Source organism: Phoca vitulina, unplaced genomic scaffold (assembly GCF_004348235.1).
Source record: "Phoca vitulina isolate PV1807 unplaced genomic scaffold, GSC_HSeal_1.0 scaffold2, whole genome shotgun sequence".
Lineage (NCBI taxonomy): Eukaryota > Metazoa > Chordata > Mammalia > Carnivora > Phocidae > Phoca > Phoca vitulina.
Genome location: NW_022589705.1, coordinates 36,524,913 through 36,550,622, shown reverse-complemented (window position 1 = coordinate 36,550,622; position 25,710 = coordinate 36,524,913). Strand labels below are relative to the sequence as shown.

General features: G+C 36.4%; 1 long non-coding RNA gene across 1 annotated transcript; it reads left to right on the top strand.

Annotated features, from left to right (window-relative positions):
- The first annotated feature begins 1,641 nt into the window (after positions 1 to 1,641).
- On the top strand, positions 1,642 to 22,815 carry LOC116645212. Its single transcript, XR_004301921.1, has 3 exons — positions 1,642 to 1,714; positions 18,556 to 18,756; positions 22,293 to 22,815. It is a non-coding gene; the product is annotated as an uncharacterized LOC116645212 (long non-coding RNA).
- Positions 22,816 to 25,710: the final 2,895 nt, after the last annotated feature.

Genomic DNA, 25,710 nt, shown 5'->3' with positions numbered 1-25,710 from the left:
AACCATACAAGTATTAAATATTTTGCATGAAACTCATTAAGGAAATCAGATGCTGATGAAATCTCTTACTTTAGTTTTTCCCTATATTTGTTCCAAATGCTCACTTAAACAAGATTTTGTGAGCTTAGATGATGTTTCCTATAACATGAGTCCAATGCTGTAAAATAACCTCTAATCCTAGTAACTTGAACATGAAATTGTCAGATGGGAAAGTGCAGAGCATAGATATTATAGGAATAAAGGGTACACGTGATGGCTTGAGGCAGGTTGATTCATTGTTGTGGTTAAATCCATATTTCATCTTAGGACAGCTTCACTATTGCTAGGTTAGTGAACACAGATCATACGCTGTAATAATTTTTACCATAGAGACATCAGAATAAAGGTGGACATCACATCTTACTCAACCAATAAGTTACAAAGTAAAATGTATTAAAAATTAATTTTCTGAATTCCATTGTATTTGCCATATTAGCTTTATGTATTATTTCATTTTCTTTCTGCTATAAAACTCATTAATTTTAATCCAGGATTAACACAATAAGAAGAGGAGAATTGGTTTTCTGTAGCATCTTCCACACTCAAAGTATCCTAATGTTCTTTATAAATAATGAATGAGATGCTTTTAGAGTAGGGAGTCTGTAGGCAAACAGAGTAGCCATGTACAAAGTGGTGATAACATTAAAAAAAAAGATAAATACAAAAATGAAAGCCTTTTCATGCTGTCTTTTGTTCCTTTAAGTTTTGGTGAAACTTTTAAGTAAGTTGTTATCTGGGAGTAAATGTCATGTCTAAAGAGAGAGATCAGGGAATGGCTATTAGAAAAATTCATTAATCACGGTTGTATTTGTAAGTCATGATAATCTATTTATTAGCCTTAAGGCTCCTAGGCTTTTTCACTTCTAAAACTTATCCTTCTATAAAAAAAAAAAAAAAAAAAAAAATTGGCGGAGGTTGAAACCTATACCAAGCAATGCAAGAGAGTTTAGAGCTCTTAGAGACTTGTGAAATTCAAACATATTGTCTTTTACTACAGGCAATAATATGTATATTAAACTAAGGTGAATTTATTCCCAAATAAATATTTTTTAAGCTGAAAACAGGACTCAATCCTAACCAAAATGAATGACTCTATGAATCAGTTTCCAATTTATAAGCCTTAGTATGTTTCTCTCTGATATAAATGTACAACAAATTGAGAAAATATGGCAGGAACTTGAACACCATGATGAATGAGGGAGCCACAGGTGAACTTGGAAAAAGGTCCTTTCTAGCCCAAATTCCCTGAATCCTTTAAATTTACTCTCTTTAAAGGGACCCTGCAAGTTAAAGAAATTTAATTTGCCATTTCTTCTTTGGAAACATAACTCAACTGCTTGAAGCCTGTCTACTGTTTCAAAGGAGAAAAAAGTCATATGGCGAGGGAAGATCAGGCAAGACAATGTTTTTCTACAGCTGTATGTGTTAATTTAGAAAGCTAATGCATTGACATTCAGTACACTTGCCAGAGGCCTTATCTGAAGCAACAGGTGAATCTAAAAGGAATTCCAGCTGTGTGGGCTGAAGCTGAGTGGAAGCCAGACAGGATCAGGCTTGGCCGGCATTCAAGTGAATGAGAGTAGCTGTAGTCCAAGGGGTGTGCATTACAGTTGAAGAGAGGAGGCAGAGGGGTTGTAGAGGAATTGTCTCAGAGAACATGTCCATGGGGCAAAAGGTAAGTCAGAGGAGATGGGATAAGAGTTTCAAAGCTGAGGTCCTCAGAACCAGATCCTGAGGCAGCCTGGGAAGCGACACTAAAACAGTATCTAGAAGATGTGGTCTGAGGGATTGCAGTACAGTGGTGAAGCAGGGTCAGCAAGCTTTCTGTAAAGGGCTAACGAGTAAATGTTTTATGCTTTGTGAGCCATAGGGTCTTTGCAGCATCTACTCACTCCGCCATTGTAGTACCAAAGAAACCATGGATAATGTGTAAGTGAATGGGTGTGGCTGTGTTCCAGTGACACTTTACCTGTGTGCAGAGATGACAGTCTGGATTTGGCCTCCGGGCCTTAGATGGTCAAGCTTTGATATGAGCAGCAGCGCTGATTTAAAGCAATCTGTAGTCGGACGACAATCGTGTCATGAGGGCAAGGGACACAGGGCACATGTGTGGTCCATACAGACTTGTGTAGCCTGGGCACTCGCCACTGAAGCAGTGTTGCTGGAAGACTAAATTGGGACTGGTCTTTGGTAACCAGGAGGCCTGGTATGGTCTTCAGGTACTGGAGACAGGAATTTAAAAAGATTCAAAACATGAAGTGAAGAACACCAAGGGAAAATTGACTTATTTTAAAACTTTGTTCTTTACCTTATGGTCATCTATCCAATAAGCACTAAGAACTCTTGCTTAATCCTAGGGAATGTATGAATACAAATAATGTCTTTGCCACTGTGGTGGCTGAGATTCTGTTTTGTTCTTTATATTTTAAGTTTTGATAGCTGTATGCATCTCGTTTATGGGTTAAGCTGCTCATTGACAGGGTTACTAGCATATTCTCCAGTATATGTATTTTATTGTTGTTATGAGAAGGGGTATCTGATGAAGTTGTGATATATACTAGTGACAATTTAAAGTAATATATTGCCTGACTGAAAATAGAGTCAATGTGCAAGCATATGTGTGTTTAAAGGGTATGAAAATATACAACAAACCTTTATCCATTGGGAAAAAAATCAGTGCTCGGAGAACAAGGAGAAAACAAGGACCATTAATAAGCTCATCAGTCTATATCTGAGCCTTAAAATAAACTCCAAACAGAGGAATAGCCAAATATATTTTTTGAGGCCTGGAGGTAAAGAATTTTTATGTTAAGATATACCAACATAGTTGTAGTGAGTTGAAAATAACAACTTTGAGTTATTGTTAAAATATTTTTTATTTTTAAAGATCTTTGAAATATTTGTGTTTTGTTCATAAAACAGTAGAGATATATATATATTCTCTTCTTTATTTCTTTTTTTTTTGTTCTTTCAGTTGCAATAATTCTCGGTGATATCTAGGGTCACATCATCCACTCTTAAGAATTGTATCAAGGGGCGCCTGGGTGGCTCAGTTGGTTAAGCGACTGCCTTCGGCTCAGGTCATGATCCTGGAGTCCCTGGATCGAGTCCCGCATCGGGCTCCCTGCTCAGCGGGGAGCCTGCTTCTCCCTCTGACCCTCCCCCATCTCATGTGCTCTCTCTCTCTCATTCTCTCTGTCTCAAATAAATAAATAAAATCTTTAAAAAAAAAAAAAAAAAGAATTGTATCAAGGACATAGAACGAAATGTAGATTTTCTGAAGGTCTTTCTCACAAATTATGTTTCTGCCTGGAAAGAAAACTTTCCTTAGTATGTCAATACTTTAGTTCATTCCATTTACCTGACTTTAATTTGTATGAATCAACATTGCCATTATAATCATCATCATCACCATTTATCATATCAGACATGGGTAAAGCACTTTAAACATTATGTCTCTTAGTATTTACAATGATTCAGGGAAAGAGATGAGAACATTAGATTGAGAGAGCTTAAGTATCGTGCCAAGGTCACCAGTTGGCATGTGGCAGAGCTAGGATTTGAAACCAAATCCAACCGACTTCCATAATTATTATACATAGTAATATATAAATACACACATATATATAGTATAACTAATAATAAAAAATGTAATATTAATACTAATTGCTTACTCATTAATTGAGATAGAACTCTGAATCTGATGCTTTTTCTATCACAATGCAATCATCAATCATCAGCTCATGGTATAGAAGAACTCTACACCCCTGCTTCTGATTTTCAAAGCTGCCTTCAGTACCAGTGATGATTGTGTTGTTCAACACAGTACCAAATGCCTCTGGCTTAATAACTAAGTCTTCCTTTCCCTACTTTATTTTGCTTCTCAGGCAGTAAATAGGAATTTGCTTTTAGTGAACACTGAGCTGTGTTTCTTGAGATATTTAGTCTTCATTTACCATTTATGTTCTATAAGGAAAGATTATGTTGGTGATAAAATCCTTTCAATACGATGAAAGGAAATCAGACAGCTTCCTTTGAATATGAATCTTTTTTATGTCCATTCATTCATTCTTTGTGCTAATATTTCTTGAGTATATATAATGTCCAAGGTGCTATTCTAGGGCCAAATTGAGTAGTGAACAAACAGGCAAAGCCCCAACTCTTACAAGGTTTTAATTTGGTGCATAAAGAGAGACAATAAATAAATAAATGAACAAGTACTATGAAGAAACAAAAGCTGGATGGAGATGTGATATTTTGCCTATCTTTCTCTAATCCCCTAATTTGCTTATATAGAATCTTGCATACATGGGGTCTAAATAAACTTGAAACGTCTTATCTGTGATTCTCTAGGGGGCTTCTTAAATGTGCATTTCTTTCTCTGTAACCTTTTTCATGTCCCTCTAGGACATTGACTTTGAAATGTTGTGAATAATACAATTTAAGAAGGAACTGCATATAGGAAAGTAGGATGGAAAATCTGCACTGTCCTATAGCTGTCCAAAGAAACATACTTTTAATGGCTTTTCAATGCTCCTAAAAAATGAACAGCCAGGGCATCAGATTTCCCCATCTAGAAGTTACATGATTGAAATCCCATGTTCCCACACAAGGAGAAACTGTGGTTAAAAATTCTCATGTATGTACGTGTGTGTGTATGTGTTATGTGGCTTGTCTGACTCCAGCTGGAATATAGATTTGGTCCTAAGTCAGAAGAGAGTAATAAGATTGTTTTAAGGTTATTGATTTTAAAGATGGCAGGGGAGAAATTCTGGGCCGTTACGTTCTTGAGTCCGAAAGTGAGAAACCTGTCGTAAGAAAATAGGATTCAAACGTATCTGAACAGGTTTGGAGATTGATAGAGGAGTGCCTAGAAAACTATAAACAGTAGAGCATGGAGGTGCATCATTCCAGCTAGGGATGGCATTTGAATGGTGCCATTAATGTGCGATAATCTATGAGTAAAGGACCTAGAGCCAACATTAAGCATAATGATTCGCAGAAGTGAAAATACTCATGTCCAGGTGCAAAATTGACATTCCTTAAGAAATCTGTTGAGTAACTCCAGATGCTTGTATTGAGGTTCCCTTGTAATTAATGTAACTTTTCAGTTTTTTAAAAGCCTTAGACCTCACATGGGCCTGACTATTTTAAAGCAACTTAGGTTTTCTTGTTTGTTCTGAAAAATAATAAATGCCCATATCTGCGTTAATTCAAATTTACCCAATAAAGGTAGATGTGATGTGTTGAGATTTTTATTAACTTAAAACTTTTGAGCTTTTAGTTTAAAATAAAATCATGGAGTGTAAGTAAATTTGTATTCATAAAAAATATTTCATATGATTTCATAGGAAAACGGGTTCTATGGGAGAAGGATAGAAGAGAATTTATAAAGACACCAGATTTCCAAGGATGTTAAATTGCCGTAATATGAAAAATTAATAGTTCACAAAAGAACATTATTTTCAAATACTAAGGATATTAATTTTTAAAAACTCTCTCATTCCTGAAATATTTGGAGAAAAATGTTTAATGCATAAACTAAGCAGGGGTACATTTGTTTCTATTTTGAATGTTCTCCCATGGAGATTTGGCCTATCTTTTATACATACAAATATAAGCTGCCAGGAATCCTTAGGCATTAAGAGGATTCGAGGTACTTCAACATGGAGGTGAAGCTTATAAATATAAGACATTAAAAGTCTTGAAAATATATCACCAGAAACCAATGTGGGAAAAAAAAAAATCTAATGCCATATAAACTTAGGATTTTTCATGAAATCCTGAATTGTAGAAAATTATTTACAAAGTAAATCACTGTTTTTTGGAAAACCTTAAAAAACATAATAATAACTAAAACACATAAATGCACAAAACTATTATTGTCATGTTCTGAAAAATGTGGGAAATAAAAGCCCTTCAGAATGTGACATTGGTATTCTGTTTATTAAAGGAGAGCACTAGAAATTTGTTCTCAAAGAATTCTGTATTAAAGTTATATTTGAAGGAATTAAATTAAAAGATAAAACAAAAGAGAATGGAAAAGCCACTCTCAAGTTTCTCTTCAGAAACTTGCTTTAACCAGTTTGTAGTTGATTGATATGACAGTCATGCAACCTTTCATTTCTCTAGATTTGGACTAAATTCCTTTTTTTTTTTTAGTATTATTTTATTATGTTATGTTAATCACCATACATTACATCATTAGTTTTTGATGTAGTGTTCCATGATTCATTGTTTGCATATAACACCCAGTGCTCCATTCAATACATGCCCTCTTTAATACCCATCACCAGGCTAACCCATCCCCCCACCCCTTCCCCTCTAGAACCCTCATTTTGTTTCTCAGGGTCCATAGTCTCTCATGGTTCGTCTCCCCCTCCGATATCCCCCCCTTCATTTTTCCCTTCCTACTATCTTTTTTTTTTTTTAACATATAATGTATTATTTGTTTCAGAGGTACAGGTCTGTGATTCAGCAGTCTTCACAATTCACAGTGCTCACCATAGCACACACCCTCCCCAATGTCCATCACCCAGCCACCCCATCCCTCCACCCCCCACCACTCCAGCAACCCTCAGTTTGTTTCCTGAGATTAAGAATTCCCCATATCAGTGAGATCATATGATACATGTCTTTCTCTGATTGATTTATTTCGCTTAGCATAATACCCTCTAGTTCTATCCACGTCATTGCAAATGGCAAGATTTCGGTTTTTTTGATGGCTGCATAATATTCCATATATATATATATATATATATATATATATATATATATATATATACCACATTTTCTTTATCCATTCATCTGTTGATGGACATCTTGGCTCTTTCCATAGTTTGGCTATTGTGGACATTGCTGCTATAAACATTGGGATGCATGTACCCCTTCGGATCCCTACATTTGTATCTTTGGGGTAAATACCCTGTAGTGCAATTGCTGGGTCTTATGGTAGCTTTTTTTCAACTTTTTGAGGAACCTCCATACTATTTTCCAGAGTGGCTGCACCAGCTTTCATTCCCACCAACAGTGTAGGAGGGTTCCCCTTACTCCACATCCTCACCAACATCTGTCATTTCCTGACTTGTTAATTTTAGTCATTCTGACTGGCGTGAGGTGATATCTCTTTGAGGTTTTGATTTGGATTTCCCTGATGCCAAGTGATGTTGAGCACTTTTTCATGTGTCTGTTGGCCATTTGGATGTCTTCTTTGGAAAAATGTCTGTTCATGTCTTCTGCCCATTTCTTGATTGGATTCTTTGTTCTTTGGGGGTTGAGTTTGATAAGTTCTTTATAGATTTTGGATACTAGCCCTTTATCGGATATGTCATTTGCAAATATCTTCTCCCATTCTGTCTGTTGTCTTTTGGTTTCGTTGACTGTTTCTTTTGCTGTGCAAAAGCTTTTTATCTTGATGAGGACCCAATAGTTCATTTTTGCCCTTGCTTCCCTTGCCTTTGGCGATGTTTCTAGGAAGAAATTGCTGCGGCTGAGGTCGAAGAGGTTGCTGCCTGTGTTCTCCTCTAGGATTTTGATGGACTCCAGTCTCACATTTAGGTATTTCATCCATTTTGAGTCTATTTTTGTGTGTGGTGTAAGGAAATGGTCCAGTTTCATTATTCTGCATGTGGCTACCCAATTTTCCCAACACCATTTGTTGAAAAGACTGTCTTTTTTCCATTGGACATTCTTTCCTGCTTTGTCGAAGATAAGTTGACCATAGAGTTGAGGGTCCATTTCTGGGCTCTCTATTCTGTTCCATTGATCTATGTGTCTGTTTTTGTGCCAGTACCATACTGCCTTGATGATTACAGCTTTGTGATAGAGCTTGAAGTCTGGAATTGTGATGCCACCAGCTTTGCTTTTCTTTTTCAACATTCCTCTGGCTATTTGGGGTCTTTTCTGGTTCCATACAAACTTTAGGATTATTTGTTCCATTTCTTTGAAAAAAATTGATGGTATTTTGATAGGGATTGCATTGAATGTGTAGATTGCTCTAGGTAGCATTGACATTTTCACAATATTTGTTCTCCCGATCCATGAACATGAAACGTTTTTCCATTTCTTTGTGTCTTCCTCAATTTCTTTCACGAGTATTTTATAGTTTTCTGAGTACAGATTCTTTGCTTCTTTGGTTAGATTTATTCCTAGGTATCTTATGGTTTTGGGTGCAATTGTAAATGGGATCGACTCCTTAATTTCTCTTTCTTCTGTCTTGTTGTTGGTGTATAGGAATGCCACTGATTTCTGTGCATTAATTTTATATCCTACCACTTTACTGAATTCCTGTATGAGTTCTAGCAGTTTTGGGGTGGAGTCTTTTGGGTTTTCCACATAAAGTATCATATGATCTGCAAAGAGTGAGAGTTTGACTTCTTCTTTGCCGATTTGGATGCCTTTTATTTCTTTTTGTTGTCTGATTGCTGTGGCTAGGACTTCTAGTACTATGCTGAATAGCAGTGGTAATAGTGGACATCCCTACTGTGTTCCTGACCTTAGGGGGAAAGCTCTCAGTTTTTCCCCATTGAGAATGATATTCGCTGTGGGTTTTTCATAGATGGCTTTTATGATATTGAGGTATGTACCCACTATCCCTACACTCTGAAGAGTTTTGATCAAGAAAGGATGCTGTACTTTGTCAAATGCTTTTTCTGTATCTGTTGAGAGGATCATATGGTTCTTGTTCTTTCTTTTATTAATGTATTGTATCACATTGATTGATTTGTGGATGTTGAACCAACCATGCAGCCCAGGAATAAATTGCACTTGGTCATGGTGAATAATCCTTTTAATGTACTGTTGGATCCTATTGGCTAGTATTTTGGTGAGAATTTTTGCATCCATGTTCACCAGGGATATTGGTCTGTAATTCTCCTTTTTGATGGGGTCTTTGTCTGGTTTTGGGATCAAGGTAATGGTGGCCTCATAAAATGAGTTTGGAAGTTTTCCTTCCATTTCTATTTTTTGGAACAGTTTCAGAAGAATAGGTATTAATTTTTCTTTAAATGTTTGGTACAATACCCCTGGGAAGCCATCTGGCCCTGGGCTTTTGTCTTTTGGGAGATTTTTGATGACTGCTTCAATTTCCTTAGTGGTTATGGGTCTGGTCAGGTTTTCTATTTCTTCCTGGTTCAGTTTTGGTAGTTGATACATCTCTAGGAATGCATCCATTTCTTCCAGGTTATCTAATTTGCTGGCATAGAGTTGCTCATAATATGTTCTTATAATTGTTTGTATTTCTTTGGTATTGGTTGTGATCTCTCCTCTTTCATTCATGATTTTGTTGATTTGGGTCATTTCTCTTTTCTTTTGGATAAGTCTGTCCAGGGGTTTATCAATCTTGTTAATTCTTTCAAAGAACCAGCTCCTAGTTTCGTTGATCTGTTCTACTGTTCTTTTGGTTTCTATTTCATTGATTTCTGCTCTGATCTTTATTATTTCTCTTCTCCTGCTGGGTTTAGGCTTTATTTGCTGTTCTTTCTCCAGCTCCTTTAGGTGTAGGGTTAGGTTGTGTATTTGAGACCATTCTTGTTTCTTTTCTTTCTTTCTTTCTTTCTTTCTTTCTTTTTTTTTTTTTTTTGAGACCTTTCTTGTTTCTTGAGAAAGGCTTGTATTGCTATATACTTTCCTCTTAGGACCGCCTCTGCTGCATCCCAAAGATTTTGAACAGTTGTGTTTTCATTTGTTTCCATGAATTTTTTTAATTCTTCTTTAATTTCCTGGTTGACCCATTCATTCCCTAGTAGGATGCTCTTTAGCCTCCATGAATTTGAGTTCTTTCCGACTTTCCTCTTGTGATTGAGTTCCACTTTCAAAGCACTGTGGTCCAAAAATATGCAGGGAATGATCCCAATCTTTTGGTACTGGTTGAGACCTGATTTGTGACCTAGGATGTGATCTATTCTGGAGAATGTTCCATGGGCACTAGAGAAGAATGTGTATTCTGTTGCTTTGGGATGGAATGTTCTGAATATATCTGTGAAGTCCATTTGGTCCAGTGTGTCATTTAAAGTCTTTATTTCCTTGTTGATCTTTTGCTTAAATGATCTGTCCATTTCAGTGAGGAGGATGTTAAAGTCCCCCACTATTATTGTATTGTTGTCGATGTGTTTCTTTGCTTTGTTATTAATTGGCTTATATAATTGGCTGCTCCCATGTTAGGGGCATAGATATTTACAATTGTTAAATCTTCTCATTGTATAGACCCTTTAAGTATTATATAGTGTCTTTCCTCATCTCTTAGTACAGTCTTTGTTTTAAAATCTAATTTGTCTGATATAAGGATGGCCACCCCAGCTTTCTTTTGGTGTCCATTAGCATGGTAAATGGTTTTCCACCCCCTCACTTTCAATCTGGAAGTGTCTTTGGGTCTAAAATGAGTCTCTTGCAGACAGCATATCGATGGATCTTGTTTTTTTTTTTTTTATCCAATCTGATACCCTGTGTCTTTTGATTGGGGCATTTAGCCCATTTATATTCAGGGTAACTATTGAAAGATATGAATTTAGTGCCACTGTATTGCCTGTAAGGTGACTGTTACTGTATATTGTCTGTGTTCCTTTCTGGGCTATGTTGTTTTTAGGCTCTCTCTTTGCTTAGAGGACCCCTTTTAATATTTCTTGTAGGGCTGGTTTCGTGTTTGCAAATTCCTTTAGTTTCTGTTTGTCCTGGAAGCTTTTTATCTCTCCTTCTATTTTCAATGACAGCCTAGCTGGATATAGTATTCTTGGCTGCATATTTTTCTCATTTAGTGCTCTGAATATATCATGCCAGTCCTTTCTGGCCTGCCAGGTCTCTGTGGATAGGTCTGCTGCCAATCTAATCTTTCTACCATTGTAGGTTACAGACCTCTTGTCCCGAGTGTTTTCAGGATTTTCTCTTTGTCTCTGAGACTTGTAAGTTTTACTGTTAGATGTCGTAGTGTTGGCCTATTTTTATTGATTTTGAGGGGGGTTCTCTGTGCCTCCTGGATTTTGATGCCTGTTTCCTTCCCCAAATTAGGGAAATTCTCTGCTATAATTTGCTCCATTATACCTTCTGCACCTCTCTTTCTTCTTCTTCTGGGATCCCAATTATTCTAATACTGTTTCATCTTATGGTAATCTCTCAAATTCTGCCCTCATGATCCAGTAGTTGCTTATCTCTCTTTTTCTCAGCTTTTTTATTCTCCATCATTTGGTCTTCTATACCACTAATTCTCTCTTCTGCCTCATTTATCCTAGCAGTTAGAGCCTCCATTTTTGATTGTGCCTCATTAATAACCTTTTTGATTTCAACTTGGTTAGATTTTAGTTCTTTTATTTCTCCAGAAAGGGTTTCTCTAATGTCTTCCATGCTTTTTTTCAAGCCCAGCTAGTATCTTTATAATTGTCATTCTGAACTCTAATTCCAACATCTTACTAATGTCTGTATTGATTAGGTCCTTGGCAGTCGGTACTGCCTTTTGTTCTTTTTTTTGAGGTGAGTTTTTCCATCTTGTCATTTTGTCCAGAGGAGAACAGATGAATGAGAGAACAAAATGCTAACAAGCTAACAACAACCCCACAAAAATATACACTAAACAAATCAGAAGAGACCTTCCAGAAAGTGGGTACTTTTCTGTTCAGAGAGTTGCTGCTATTCTTTTCTTTGATCTCCTGTTGAGTTTGTAGGGGTTCAGAATGGTTTGATACCTATCTAGTTGAATTCCTGGGACCAGATGAAATTTAGGTCTCCTACTCCTCTGCCATCTTGCTCCTCCTCTCTAGATTTTGACTAAATTCTTATGTTAAATAAGATACTTGTATTTAAAAGATAACTTTGCTATTTAAGCAATTTTGTATGAATATTTAAATAACAGTGTATTTCACATTTAGAGTGAAGATATAATACTTAGATTTTTTATTGTTAGTTTTTTAAAGATTTTATTTATTTACTTGAGATAGAGAGAGAGAGCAAGCTGAAGGGAGCAGCAGAGGGAGAGAGAGAAGCAGACTCCCTGCTGAGCAGGGAGTCCAATGTGGGGCTCAATCCCAGAACCCCGGGATCATGACCTGAGCTGAAGGCAGACGCTTAACCAACTGAGCTACGCAGGAGCCCAACAGATTTTTTTAAATGAAAACAAAAGAAGAGTAAAAATTAGGTCTACAATTTAATGTAAATTACCATCAGCATGCATCATCCCTCTTCCTTGATTTATTGACTCATTAAAAATCTTTTTCTTTTTTAAAAATCTATTTCTAGCATTAACCCTTTTTTAAAATCCAGTTCCAAGATGAGAAAAGGTATACCTCTGTACCCAGCAGACCCACGATCTGGGATGAAAGGGGAGTACTCACAAATACTTTTTATTTTGTCAGTAAATGCTAAAAGATTGATGATTAGGGAATTACAGGGGCACAAAGTTTGGCATACTATCTTTACCTTATGGATATTAAGGAAGATTTTATGTGAAGAGGTGATATTGAGTTGAACTTGAGGTATGCCTAGGGAGTTGGCCAAATGAAAGAGGGGCAGACAGGAACTCTAAGCAGAGAGAATAGTAGTAAAGCTAGGAGCAGCAGATAGTGTCTTTTCTATCTTGCCATGTTACTGTATAATCACTCTGGTTCAAAACTAATTATTCTATTACTGAGATAATATTGTATTCTATTATAAATATTATAATATTTACTGAGCATCTAGTATGCACCCAGCACTATGCTGGGTGCTGGGGAGTTAGAGAGGGTTTGTAAAATCCTGCCCCTATTAACAAGGAAGTTAATTACTGAATGGAAAAAACAGATCAGTTCAAGAAAAAAGTGTTAAGAATCATCAGGGTGATATAGATTAAAGCAACTAAGACTTTATATCCTATTATAGCAAAGCTTTACTGAATTACAGGAAGATGTTTCTCTTTAAGCTTTAATAGGCAGAAGATGTTTGTTTCCCAAGTTTGATGTTTTGTTGTATACCCTGCTGATTTACAATATGAGAAACATGCTTTGTGTTTAGAAAGCAACTTGCAGTTTGGGGCTGGGGGAGAGTCTTTTCCTACCTCACTTGGTCCCTTTGCTGTTTACTTCCTTGCTTGCTGCTGAATTCTTCACAATATTTTTTATCAAATAGTCTCTTGGAGCAGAGATGGATTACATAATAATTCATAATCTCTACCTAAGAGTTGTTGTTAGAAAAACAAAGCGAAGTCACAAACATGATACTTGTACTTGAAACAGCTCTGCCATGTAGTTTGGCACTAGAATGTGTGATCTGGTTAGAGGGTAAGTCCAGCTCTCTTTTAAACCAGTTGACTGAGTTTATTTTGGGGGACTAACTATACAGATGATTTCTCTTTATACTAAAAATGTGTCAAATGTAGACATATTCTTAATCTCTTTACTGGGGCTAATGGGTCGATCTTACTATCACACCTGCTTTAGTTAGGTATGGACTCACTGAAATCATGACTTGAATATGATCTAAGACATTAAATAATTATGTTACATTACTTAGATAAAAGCATCAATCTGCTTTGTCAACCACTACTGTTGAGAGGCCTAGCAAAATTAAATTATGAACAGAAAAAGACACAATTCACATCTCACATTATTTTATAGTCTTTTGGGTTCTGGTAAGGTTGAGCGGTCAGTGGCTCTGGCTGGTGGATATCAATGACCTCACTGGAAATTGTTGGACGATGAACAATTGGTTAAGACTCATATCTTTTTCTGGATGTGATAATTGAACTGAGGTGAATCCCTTGAGCAAGAAGATTAGATGGGCTAGAACTAATAGTGAAGGAAACTCTATTTTCCGGTTTATTCCAACTTAACTCTAGGGACATAAAACTTCAATTTACTGGCTGAGCAAAGGTCATGAGGTGATGCACAAGCAATGTTACAGTCAGATTTCAAGGTGTCTGGAGTGGGTATCATTTAGAATCCAAAAGCTTAGGGTTAGAGTAGGATGATTTCAAGTATCAATAGCAAATTTGTACCTGTGCTCAAAATTCAGCTCGGAAAAAGCAGTTTCTCTAGTAAGAAGTCTATAAATAAAAGATATGCACTGAGGACTGACAGAATATCCCAACTGTGATAACTAAAGTTGATGTCTTTTTTTTTTTCTTACTGAAGACAATATTTATTTTTAAAAACTTATCTGGAATTAAGCACAATTACTCACCCAGACTTCTTTACAATTACTCTCATTTGTTCATTTATTCTTCCATTCATTCATTAAAAGTATGTTTATTGAGACTCCATTATGTAAACCAGAGCTGGAGATCCAGGCATTAAAAAGACAGGCTTGGCCCTGGCCCTCCTAAAGCTCATATTTAAGGAGAGCACATGGGCAAAACAATTAATTTCATAAGTGGTCATTAAATTACAATTGAGATTGGAGGTCCTGAGGATGGTAAAGCGTGCTTAGAGCATAATTGGGGGAATCTGATATAGTCTGGGGTTAAAGCATGTTTCCTTGAGACAAGAAATTCCACTGATCCCTAAAGGATGGAGAGATGTGAATAAAAGAAGTATGAATTGATGGAAATAGTGTTGTACAGAAAGCAGCATATGCAAACCTCCTGATGTGGATGGCCCAGGGAAGGTCAGGGTCTCAGGAGATAGAGATAATGGAACACGATAGGCGGGTAAGGGAGCTCCCACTCTGCTGTGCTTTCTATTAGCACGCAAAGGGCATGATCTTTATTTTAAGAGCAACAAGAAGATATAAAAAGGTTTTAAATAAAGATTGACATGGCCATATTTTCATTTTAAAAGGAGTGCTCTGGGGGCGCCTGGGTGACTCAGTCAGTTAAGCATCTGCCTGCAGCTCAGGTCATGATCCCGGGGTCCTGGGATCAAGCCTCTTGTGGGTCACCCTGCTCAGTGGGGAGTCTGCTTCTCCCTCTCCCACTTCCTCTCCCCCTGCTGTGCTCTCACTCACTCACTCTCTCAAATGAATAAATAAAAAATCTTAAAAAAAAAAGAGTGCTCTTGATGCAGCATGAAGATGTTTCTGGATTGAAAATGAGAAGAGTAAAGAAGACTAGTTAGGAAACCATTTCTATAATTCAGAGAAACTCTAATAGAAGCTTGGACTACGGTGATGGCAATATAACTGGAGAAAATAAACAGAGATGGGAGACATTTAAGAGGTGAAATGGACAGGATTGGGTGATTAATTGAAAATGGGGATGGGCAAGGATGGTTTGAAGAATGACTTCCTTTTTAAGGTTCTGTGTAATTAGGCACAGTGTTACTATTTGATTAAAAGAAAACACTGAGGAAGGAAGAATTTTGGGAGCAATCGTTGATAAACTTGAATAAATTAATGATCCATAAACATATTGCATTCTAACAAAGTAGATGAAACAAAATATTCATGTTTTGATAGCACTTTTCTGTCACCTGGGCAGTGACCAATATGTTTAACACAAATATATCTCCTTTCATGGATAAAGTAACTGATTACATCTCTGGAGAAAAAAAAAGTTAGAGGAAACTAATTTTTATTGAGCAACTACTATGTCCAGACACTATCCTTTTTGGGCTATGTATTTTACTTCATTGACTCTGTACACCTACCCTAGGAGAAGTAATTACTATCATTCCTATTAAAGAACAGAGACTAATGAAGCTCATTTAAATTTGCCAAGTTTTCACAGCAAATGGCAGAGTTAGTCTTTATAATTCCATGTCTTTTCAACTCTAAACCACATGCTTATGGAAGCAGCAAATATGTATCAAATGCCTACCATGAGAACTTAGTCTTCAGTATGAGATATAGACCTGTAAAGAGGCAAGTACAATTAGTGAGAAGGGCTAAGACATTTCCAGATGCTCAGGAAACATTTGGAAGAGTAGCCTCTAAGGCCATCATGGGTGTATCAATTAAAACTGTCTGAAAGAATTATCTTCAAGTATAAGACCTGAAGAATGCAGAAAGTCTGGAAGTCTTTTCACTGTACCTAAAAATATTTTCAAAATGAAGGAAATTGAATATCTTTAATTCAAGTTATCTAGATAATTCCATTAACTGTCCATATTGCCTAAATTTTCACTTTCTACTTCATTGCCCACTCATGCAGTTGTGACTTCAGAAATGGAAGTGTTACAAGATGAATGATCTTACCATGTGGCAGAGAACTAAATGTAAATTGATTTTATAACAATATGATTTACCAGTAAATAATATTCAGCTCTTTTGTGTAATCATCTACATGTACTGATCTATGACACTTTGATCAATACCTTCCATGGTTTCTCCCTTTATTCAATATATTTGGCTTTGTCTGTCTTCCTTCATAGATTATGGACTTTCATTTTCTATTTTACTTTTTTGTGTAACAAGATTTCAGATTACTTTGTCTTTATTGTATCCCTGAATCATATAAACACAAAGTATATAAATATGCCTTTGTAGTTTCAATTTTCGTTATTTGGTATTTGTGAATATTGTTGACTTCCATCCACATCTCTTCTACCCACATGTTTATTTTGAAGACGTGTAATAAATGAGGAACACAACATTCTACTAAACACCTAACTACATTTCTGGTCTTGCTTTGCCATCTTCAGCTATCTTTTAATCTCCATGAATGTTAAATGACTTTCAGTTTTTAGAATGAAGTATTATGGTACATTGCCAGATACATGACGGTTAAAACACCAACAGACTTTTGGCAGGGAATAAATCAGTGAATGTTTGTATGGGTGAATGGTGTCTTAACAAGGGAACCATATGTGCCCCAATGAAAGGTTTTATGACACCAGAACTATACATGTTCCAAGGAAAGGTTTTATAGAATTATATATGTAATTAAAAGAGTAAATATATATAATTAAAAGAGAAAAATGTATTGAGCAATTTCTGCCACCTGAAAACTTGGATTTTTTAGAAGGTGAAAGCTACAGAGCTTCTTTGATAAGTAAAGGGCAGTTTTCCTTTATCTCTGATGGCTATCTCTGGAGTGGCCTTATGTCCACATGAAAACTTGCACATGTAATAGCAGCTTTCTCATAACTGCCAAAAACTAAAAGTAACCAAGATGTCCTTCAATAGCAGAATGGATAAACTGTGGCATCTTTACACATGGAATATCATTCAGTGATAATAAAGAAATGGGCTGTCAAGCCATGAAAAGACATAAAGGTAAGTTGCTAAGTGAAGGGAGCTGGTATGAAAAAGCTTCACACTGTATGAACAAAACTACAGAGATAGTAAATATATCAATGATTGCCAGGGGTTTGGTTTTGGGGAGATTGGAATAGGTGAAACAAAGGAGATATCTGGGGTGGGGGTTAAAATTATTCTTCATGACACTGTAATCATGGATCCATGTCACTATGCATTTGTCAAAATTCATAGAATTGCAGAGTATAAAGAGTGAATCCTCATGTATACAAATTAAAAAAATATTGAGGAGTTGATGTATCTGTGGATAGAATGTAGAATGTGGCAAAATAATCAACCATACTACAAATGTATGAAACAACCTCACTGAAAGAGGTAAGAGAAGAATACACCAACATAAATAACTCTGGAAACATGTGGTATCTTTGAAACTAAAGGCAAGAAACAAACAACAAAAAACAAATGAACAAAAAACTAAGCACTGTACTCTTATTGATACCATTATGCATACATACTGGAATTGAACAGCTCATTGATTTGACAGCAGATGCTGCAAGATTACATATCAGCAAGGAGAGGGAGATAAAATGCCTCATATGGTAATGGATTGGAATTGGAGACATCAATTGGAACTTATTTTGACAAAGAGATATAAATTGTTACATATGAAATTTTTATAGATATGAGCATATACATGGGTTAGTACACACACACACACACACACACACACACACTTCTGTGTTTTGTCAGCTGAGAGGGTTTAGAAGCAAAAACACCCAAGTAGCAATGAGCATAACTATGCTCAAATCTTGATTTCTAATACCATTCTCCAATAAAAGGAACCAAGTATCCTAGGAGAAAGGAATGATTCTAGGAATGGGTAGGAAATACACAAGATGAGCTTAGTGCATCTTGTAGTGACAGAAAGTAAGGACGTTATAATTAAAAAAAAAACAAAACACCCTTAATTATGGGAACATGTTAAAGGGACACAGGAACTATATTGGCAACTAAAGAGTTCCCAAATGGTTAAAGCAGGAACAATTTGAGCTACAAAATAAAGTAATACTGGATTATCACCCAAAGTATAAAATAAATATCCATTAGTCCATACTTACATTAATAAATAATTCAGTAACTGCATTAATAGGGGATTAGAGAAAAATTGCCATGCAGAAGAATTCCAAATAATTTATATAGATAATTTGTCCTCAAAGGTGGTGCAGGCCAGGCATAGTGAATTCCTTCCAGAAAGTACAGTCTGGAAAGGGGGAAAAGAGTAACTTTCCCATGGAGAAACCTGACAAACACTACTTCAGTCAGGTGACCAGATTCAGTATCAACAGTAGTAAGTCATGTTGACCTTATATACTCTTGATAAAATGGTACTTTTGCTCTGTGGTCTTCTTCGCTAAAACTCATTAGCCCAGTCTCATCATGAGGAAAACATACGCCAAAGCCTAATTGAGGAACACTCTACAAAACACCTGATCAGTATTCCTCAAAGCTCTCAAGTCCATCAAAATCAAGGAAAGTCTGAGAAACTTGCAGACAAGAGGAGCCTAAGGAGACACAACTACTAAATGTAATGTATCCTCAATGAGAACCTGGAACAGAAAAAAGACAGTAAGTAAAAACTGAAGTAATCTGATAAATATGGACATCAGTTAATTTAGCAATATTGGCTCATTAGTTGTAACAAATGTACCTTTCTAATGTAAGATGTTAATAATAGAGGAAGTTGGGCATGGAGTATATAGGAATTCTATGTATTAGTTTTGCAACTTTTTGGTAAGTCTAGAACTACTCTAAAAGAAAAAGTTTATTTTAAAAATAATAACAAATTTTTGTAATCTGAAAGCTTGGACTTGGAAGTTGACAGGTACAAAGATTGTTTGAGAAATAAAGGAAGATTTTCTCTCTTTTCTGAGGTTTACGTTGAGATAGAGATCTAAAAGAAGAAGAGTAATGATAATTTCTATATGTTTCATATATACAGATATGTGTGTGTATTCAAGTAAAAGAAAAAATAATCATGTGATAAATAATATCTACATAGCTTCAGTCTTTAATTCCTGAAAACAGTAAACACATTCCCAAACCATTCATTTATTCGTTCATCTTTTTTTCCACTCAGCAAACATTTACTCAATGCTAACTATACAGTCTGAGCTATTCTAACATCTGTGGGAAAGAACACAAGCAAGATCTCTGCCATCACAGAACTTAAATTATAATGAGGGAAAAGGGATAATCAACAAGTAAATATAACTTTAGGTTTTACATTTTCAATGAGGGAATGTACAGGATGTCAGAATATTTTGGTAGTCTGGAAAGGCCTTTTTGAGAAAGTGCTATTTCAACTGAGACCTGCAAATAGAAGGAGTGAAGCACAAGAAATAACGGAAGAAGAGTGTTGGATACAGAAGAAACAGCTTAAAAATGTCTTGGTAGTTGGAACAAGATTGATGTGTTGAAAGAAGAGCCTATACAAACTAGAGTAGGTGGTATTTCTACACTTAACACCTCCTCTCTGTTCTTTCAATACATCAGTCTTATACTTATCTGAGATAGAGAGAGGGAGAATGAGAGAGATGTAGGAAACACTGATGGTTTTAAGGGTAGAAAGGCTTTTATTACAGAGTATTAAGAATTGTTTCAGTGACTGAAGGAAGACTTAAGTTCTAAACTCTAGAAATGATTCTCAAGCTACAACAGGGAACCCAGCCACCATGGGAACTATGCCTCTTCTAAGATCAGGCAACATGACTACAGAATTCCATTCCTACTGGCATGTTTCAGAAAACTATTACTGCCAGATCTAGAATCAAAGTTCTCTGACACACTCTACGAAAACAAAATGGACACCTCACTCTTGAAACTCTTGAATATAATGGCTGGCCTTTGAGAACTCTACCAGTGGTTCCATGGCAGAAATAAATCCTCTGAAGATTCTGCCTGCCAGGCAGAAGCAGCAAAAACAGTAGGAATTCTGCCCTCCCCTGAGTTTTGCCTCTCAATTCACATGAGAAGGCATTGATTTATTCAAAACGAAATCCCATTTTTAATCACAGGTTCCAGGAAGTCTGTTAAACATAATTCTCGCTGTACACACTCTCCATTGTGGGAAGCACATTGGAAGTAGAAAGGGCTGATGGTTTCAAGGAAAGCAAGTGATTGTGTCAAATGTTACTCAAAAAAATGGGGCTGGAGATATGCCAATTGAATTAGAAAATATAGAGCTCATTAGTGCGCTTGACAAATGCAGTTTCTGTTAGAATCATGGGAATAGTTAAGACATGCAAAGAAATGCACATGAATTAAACTCTAAGCCAAAGCATTATGGGAAATCAAGGGTTAGGTCCTAACACTCAACTCATTGCTTCCCAGCAGACATTTAATGTGAAGGTTATGAAGAGGGCAGTTCAAAGATCATGGAGTCAAATTGATGGGCTAGAGGTGGCTTGCCTTCAAAGTGTGGATATCAATGTTTTATTAAGCTAAGCAAATCCAGAAATATGTTAAGAACAGGATATGTCTTTATTTCCCCAGCTGGCCAGTTTGAAAGTGAGAATGTAGACAAGCATCAAGTCCAAATAATAAAGATAAAGTTTCAAAGTAATAAACAGTTTATTTAGCACTTTTGGAACCAAATGGGATTGTTTCTAGTAAAGGTATAGAAAAGTTTCCATAAGAGGATCATGAATTGATGGTTTGTATATCAGGGCTTTCTTCCCCACCATGTGAATGCTGCATGATGCACAAGTGAGCATGATTGTGGCTAAAAGTACCTCCGTTTTGGCAAAGAAATATGAAATGATTAACTGTATGTTGAAGTAAAATATTTTTTCCTTCTATGCTGCCTCTCAGGGTGGGATAAATAAATCAACAAGGGACTTTAGTTCAGCTTTGGTATAATAAAGCAGTTATTCATAGGATTCTACTTCCAAAAATTCATGTTTTACCCAGTGGAAAAAAGTATTCCAAGATGCAACATATCATGCTGTCTACTGACTCCAAAGTAAATACAAACATGTCTACATTCTGTAAACACAAATTGTAAATTGATCCTTCCCTTTCACTACATATCACAAAGTTTCCAGTCACTTCTTTATCCCTATCCTCCACTAAATAATTTGCCCCCCCAAAAAATCATCATTTGAGTTTAGAGTTCCTGTTTGAGAGATAGCTGAGTGTAACCTTCACAGAGAACTTTCCTTGGTTTCCTAATTTCTATTATGAGTGGCAAAAATAGCATCATACTTTCTACTTATTAGACAATGTAAATAATGTTTCTTTTATTTCCTTTCTTTCTTTTTTCTTTTCTTCCTTTTTCCCCCCCTATCATTTGGCTAGTTCTTTCTTTCTTTTTAACTCATGGGCATATGTCCCTCTATGAATTTCTTCCCTATCTCTCTTTTACTCTAACCTATATTAGGGTATTCTCCTTCCCTTTCTTTCTTCCTTCTCCAGACAGATTCCTTTTCTTCCCTCCTTCCCTATTGCTCTCCAATGTCTTCCTCTTCCTTTACTTCTCTGCTCAGATGACATTTCACAGAGGAAAGCAGAGAAAGCTTCTATCCAGTGTCCTGAAGGAAAGTGTGTCAGGATCACTTTTCATTTATGGTTTGGTTTCCTTCTGCCCTGAAAAGTATTGTCATAGGATTTGTGAATGGCGAAGAGATCACTGATGTAAATCTGCACCACCGGTTTTGTTTCTTTGACTTTTATCTTTTCCTAAGTTATATTTCATTCCCAAAACCAAGTTTCTCGCATCTAGATCATAATGAATTTTTTTTGTTTGTTTATCCCTTAAAAATACTAGCATAAAATGCTGCCAATCACTACAATAACTGACTTTTCAGGGACAGTGAAATAGTCATTTCAGGGCTTACCCAGTAATAAGACTAATAACCTGAATAATATTGATTTTTCTTATAAGCATTTTAAAAAACCTCTTTTCCATAAATAAAATAATTCAGATGTTTCCCCTAAATGATTAGGGTGGTTTTCCTATTTATTATACTATATTAACATACAGATATGCGATCTTTAGAGTATTTTTTTTTTTTGATAGTTTCTCATTCTATAGTGGACTTTTCTTAAAGAAAAACCTGTGATTGGCAGATTTAAACATGACTATATTCTGTTTCTTTTCACAGGTTACCAACATCTGCAATGGATTCTTTTGAGTGTGACATTCAGAGTACCTCATTACAAAGTTATGTTAATGCAAAATTAGTTTTCTTTCAACATAAGTATTCAGTTATAATTATAAATATAAATTCCTGAGTAGCTGTGGTCTCTGGGCCTCAAATTTATATGAGACTGTAGAACCCACAGAGATTAACTGAAGACTCCCCTCTGCCATTTTTTTTAACAACCCTCAATGGAAACATTCAAATAAAATGTTACAGTTAACACATCCAGAACCAAACTGTTTGGATATCATTTTGTAGCTGGTCTTTGAAAGGTTTTGTCATATTGTCAAGGTCACCTAAATAAGAGGTGACATAGCCATTATTCTTCAAAATATTCACTTTCTTTCCATTTTTCTATTGTTTCTTAATTCAGCTTTGAGGACTGACAGGTATATAATTGTCAAGAACTAGCAAACCAAAATAATGAAATAATTATATTTTGAGTGATGAAACTTGTGAATACCAGTGGAAATTTCCTGAAGCAAATAGCCCACACTGCGCTTCTCTCTCAGCTTCCTCCTGCCCCTTGTCTTTCTTCACTAACTATAACCAATACCCAGTGTTCCTGGTTCACTACAGCAGAACCTTGAGAGGACTATAGCTGTCCCCAAACTCCCTCCCCACTCTCCCCCACTCCCACCCCGTCCCCTTTTTCTCTTTCTGTCTTATCAAAATTGAAACTCCAGAGCAGCATATCCACACTCTCAGTCATTCTGTGTCATGCTTGTGATCCTCTCCCCCAGTCCCTCAGCAAGTTAAATTTTGAGGAGTCTTGCTCATGTAACTTTTCTTTTTTCTTTTTTTTTTTTTTTATTTATTTGAGAGAGAGAATGAGAGAGAGCACATGAGAGGGGGGAGGGTCAGAGGGAGAAGCAGACTCCCTGCCGAGCAGGGAGCCTGATGCGGGACTCGATCCAGGGACTCTAGGATCATGACCTGAGCCGAAGGCAGTCGCTTAACCAACTGAGCCACCCAGGCGCCCCGCTCATGTAACTTTTCACTAGATAGAGTGAGCATGGGAAAACAAAACAAAACAAAATGGTGACTCCTTTCCTAAGTTGAAATTTTACCTGAGTCCATGGAAGAAAGGAAAGTGGGTTGGCAGACCAATGTCCAAAACCCACCCAGCCAGTGAAAACCACTTGTGTATTACTCCTTGAATAGTACAGATTCTATTGATCATTGCTGGCATTATTGTAGATTATTTTGTTTTTCATTAGCTCCAGATGCAATTTTGAATTTTCAATTTGGCTGCTGATTTATTCGATGTAGACGTTCTTCTGAAAGGTAAATTATGGTGTGTATGTGTGTGTTTTTATGTCTTTGAATTTAGGATAAGCACTGCAAAGTGGATAAAGTCTTGAGGATGTTAATTGTCATCATTTGCCAACATGTACACATAAATGGTGAATGGAAAATAACAGATAATTACGTGGAAAATAAGCACGTGATACTATGTGGAATCTTGTATGTCAACTAAAAGAAAAAAATACGCAAAAGGTATAGAAAAACCCAAGCCCTAGATAACTGGCTCCTCTCTCAATGAGAAGTGCCTCTCACTTCTGTGGTGAGCCTGGGCCCATAAATAACAGTAGCATTCTGGTGCTGAGAGAAATAATGTGTCAAGAGCCCTGGGGTTGGCATCAGATATTCTGGGTTTAGTGATATCTCCATCACATTTCTATCGTGCATGAACCTGGGCAAGACAATTGACTCTTCTCCATCCTTGGTTTTCTCATTCATGAAAAAAAAAAAGCATGTTGAAATCATTTTGTAAGTTATAAATCTATGATAATGTAACATTTCTTTTATTTTAATAAGACCAAACCATTGACTGACTAATGAGTACAACACTCCTCAACCTCTATACAGATACTCCTCACTTGAGATTAGAGGAAGAAAGAAAATTAACTCAATCCCCAGGAAACGTGGCTTAGCTTTCTTGGCTGATGTTTACTGTAGGAAAGAGGGCTGACTGTTTTATTTAAGGGACACATTTGGCAGGCATTGGGCTTGACATGACATCTAGATGTGCTTTGTTTTGCTTTCATTAAGCCCACACTGCGTTTTAGAGGCCATGTGAGTAGGTAGCCTTATGCTAGGTCATAGTACAAGCAGTTTATACCCATATTCCTTGTATTAGGCTTCGTGACACTGTTATGTTGACTTGCCACCCCCTTTAGGAGGTTGAGTTTGCGACCTCGTCCTTCATCAAATATTTATTGTCTCTGTGAAAAGCCCCAGACATTCCAAGGCACCGGAGAACAGAAGCATGAGACTTGATATACGTCTTCTAAGATTTGGTTAATTCTCTGATGGGGAAGCAAAATTAAGTAGAAAAGAAATTGCAATATTGAGCAGTGTTCAATAAATTCCATATGCATTAAGAGAATAGTGCTGTGGGAGCAATTTTATCCAGCCCAGGTGATGAGGAAGAACCAGGTGGGAAAGAAAATAACTCCCACTTGAAGAGTGGGAGAAACTGTGGAGGGCGGGGAAGGAAAGGTTGGGAACAAGAAAGAGCACTGCAGACAGAGAGAATGCCAAAAGACTCTTGGAGGCTCTATGAAAGAAATTTACTTTCTAAATGCCTGGATGCATTTGTGTTACCACCAGACAACCTTTCTATTTTTACATCGCAAATCACAAATAAAATACCCCGAGGGATCACCTGATATTAAATGTAATTGCTATAAATATAATAACATACTAAAATACTGTCCTGCTATTATTATCTATGCTGGTATGGTTAAATATGTATTTAAAAATAACCAAGATTTAATTAAATTAGATTAATCAGAGTGGCAATACTTACATTACTACCTGTTGTATTAGGGTAAGAGTTATGATGCTCTCAGTCAATGACCATGACAAGTCTATTAAAAAGCTTTCAATTATAATTTAGTATCTGTAATATAAAGGAACTGAAAGCATAAGGTAGTCTTTTCCTCAATCCTATCATACCTGAACTGAGCATAACTCCTGGTTTGGTTAACACTGATAGTAAAGAGTAGTAAAAACAGTTCTGAACAAGCAACTACAAGACCTATGTTTTGTTCTGAACTCTTTCCTTATCTAACTGGGAAGTTTTGATTCATGATTCCTTGAGAACAATCTTGACACCTTACTGATTAAAGTGGATGGAAAATAAATATAAGCCTTGAAGTGCCATTCAAAAAATGGCAGGGTTGGCAATGGAACCAGAAATTTCTGGAAAGTTTCTGGAATTTCTGGAAAGTGACCATCTCTAAACCAGGAATTCACCAACTTTGTCTACATTGTTTATACTGAGATTTCTTGCCTTTCCAATAACACAAAATTGGCATTGGGTTTGTTTACTAAGCACACTGTTCTGGCTCAACGTGAAAGGGAGGCTATA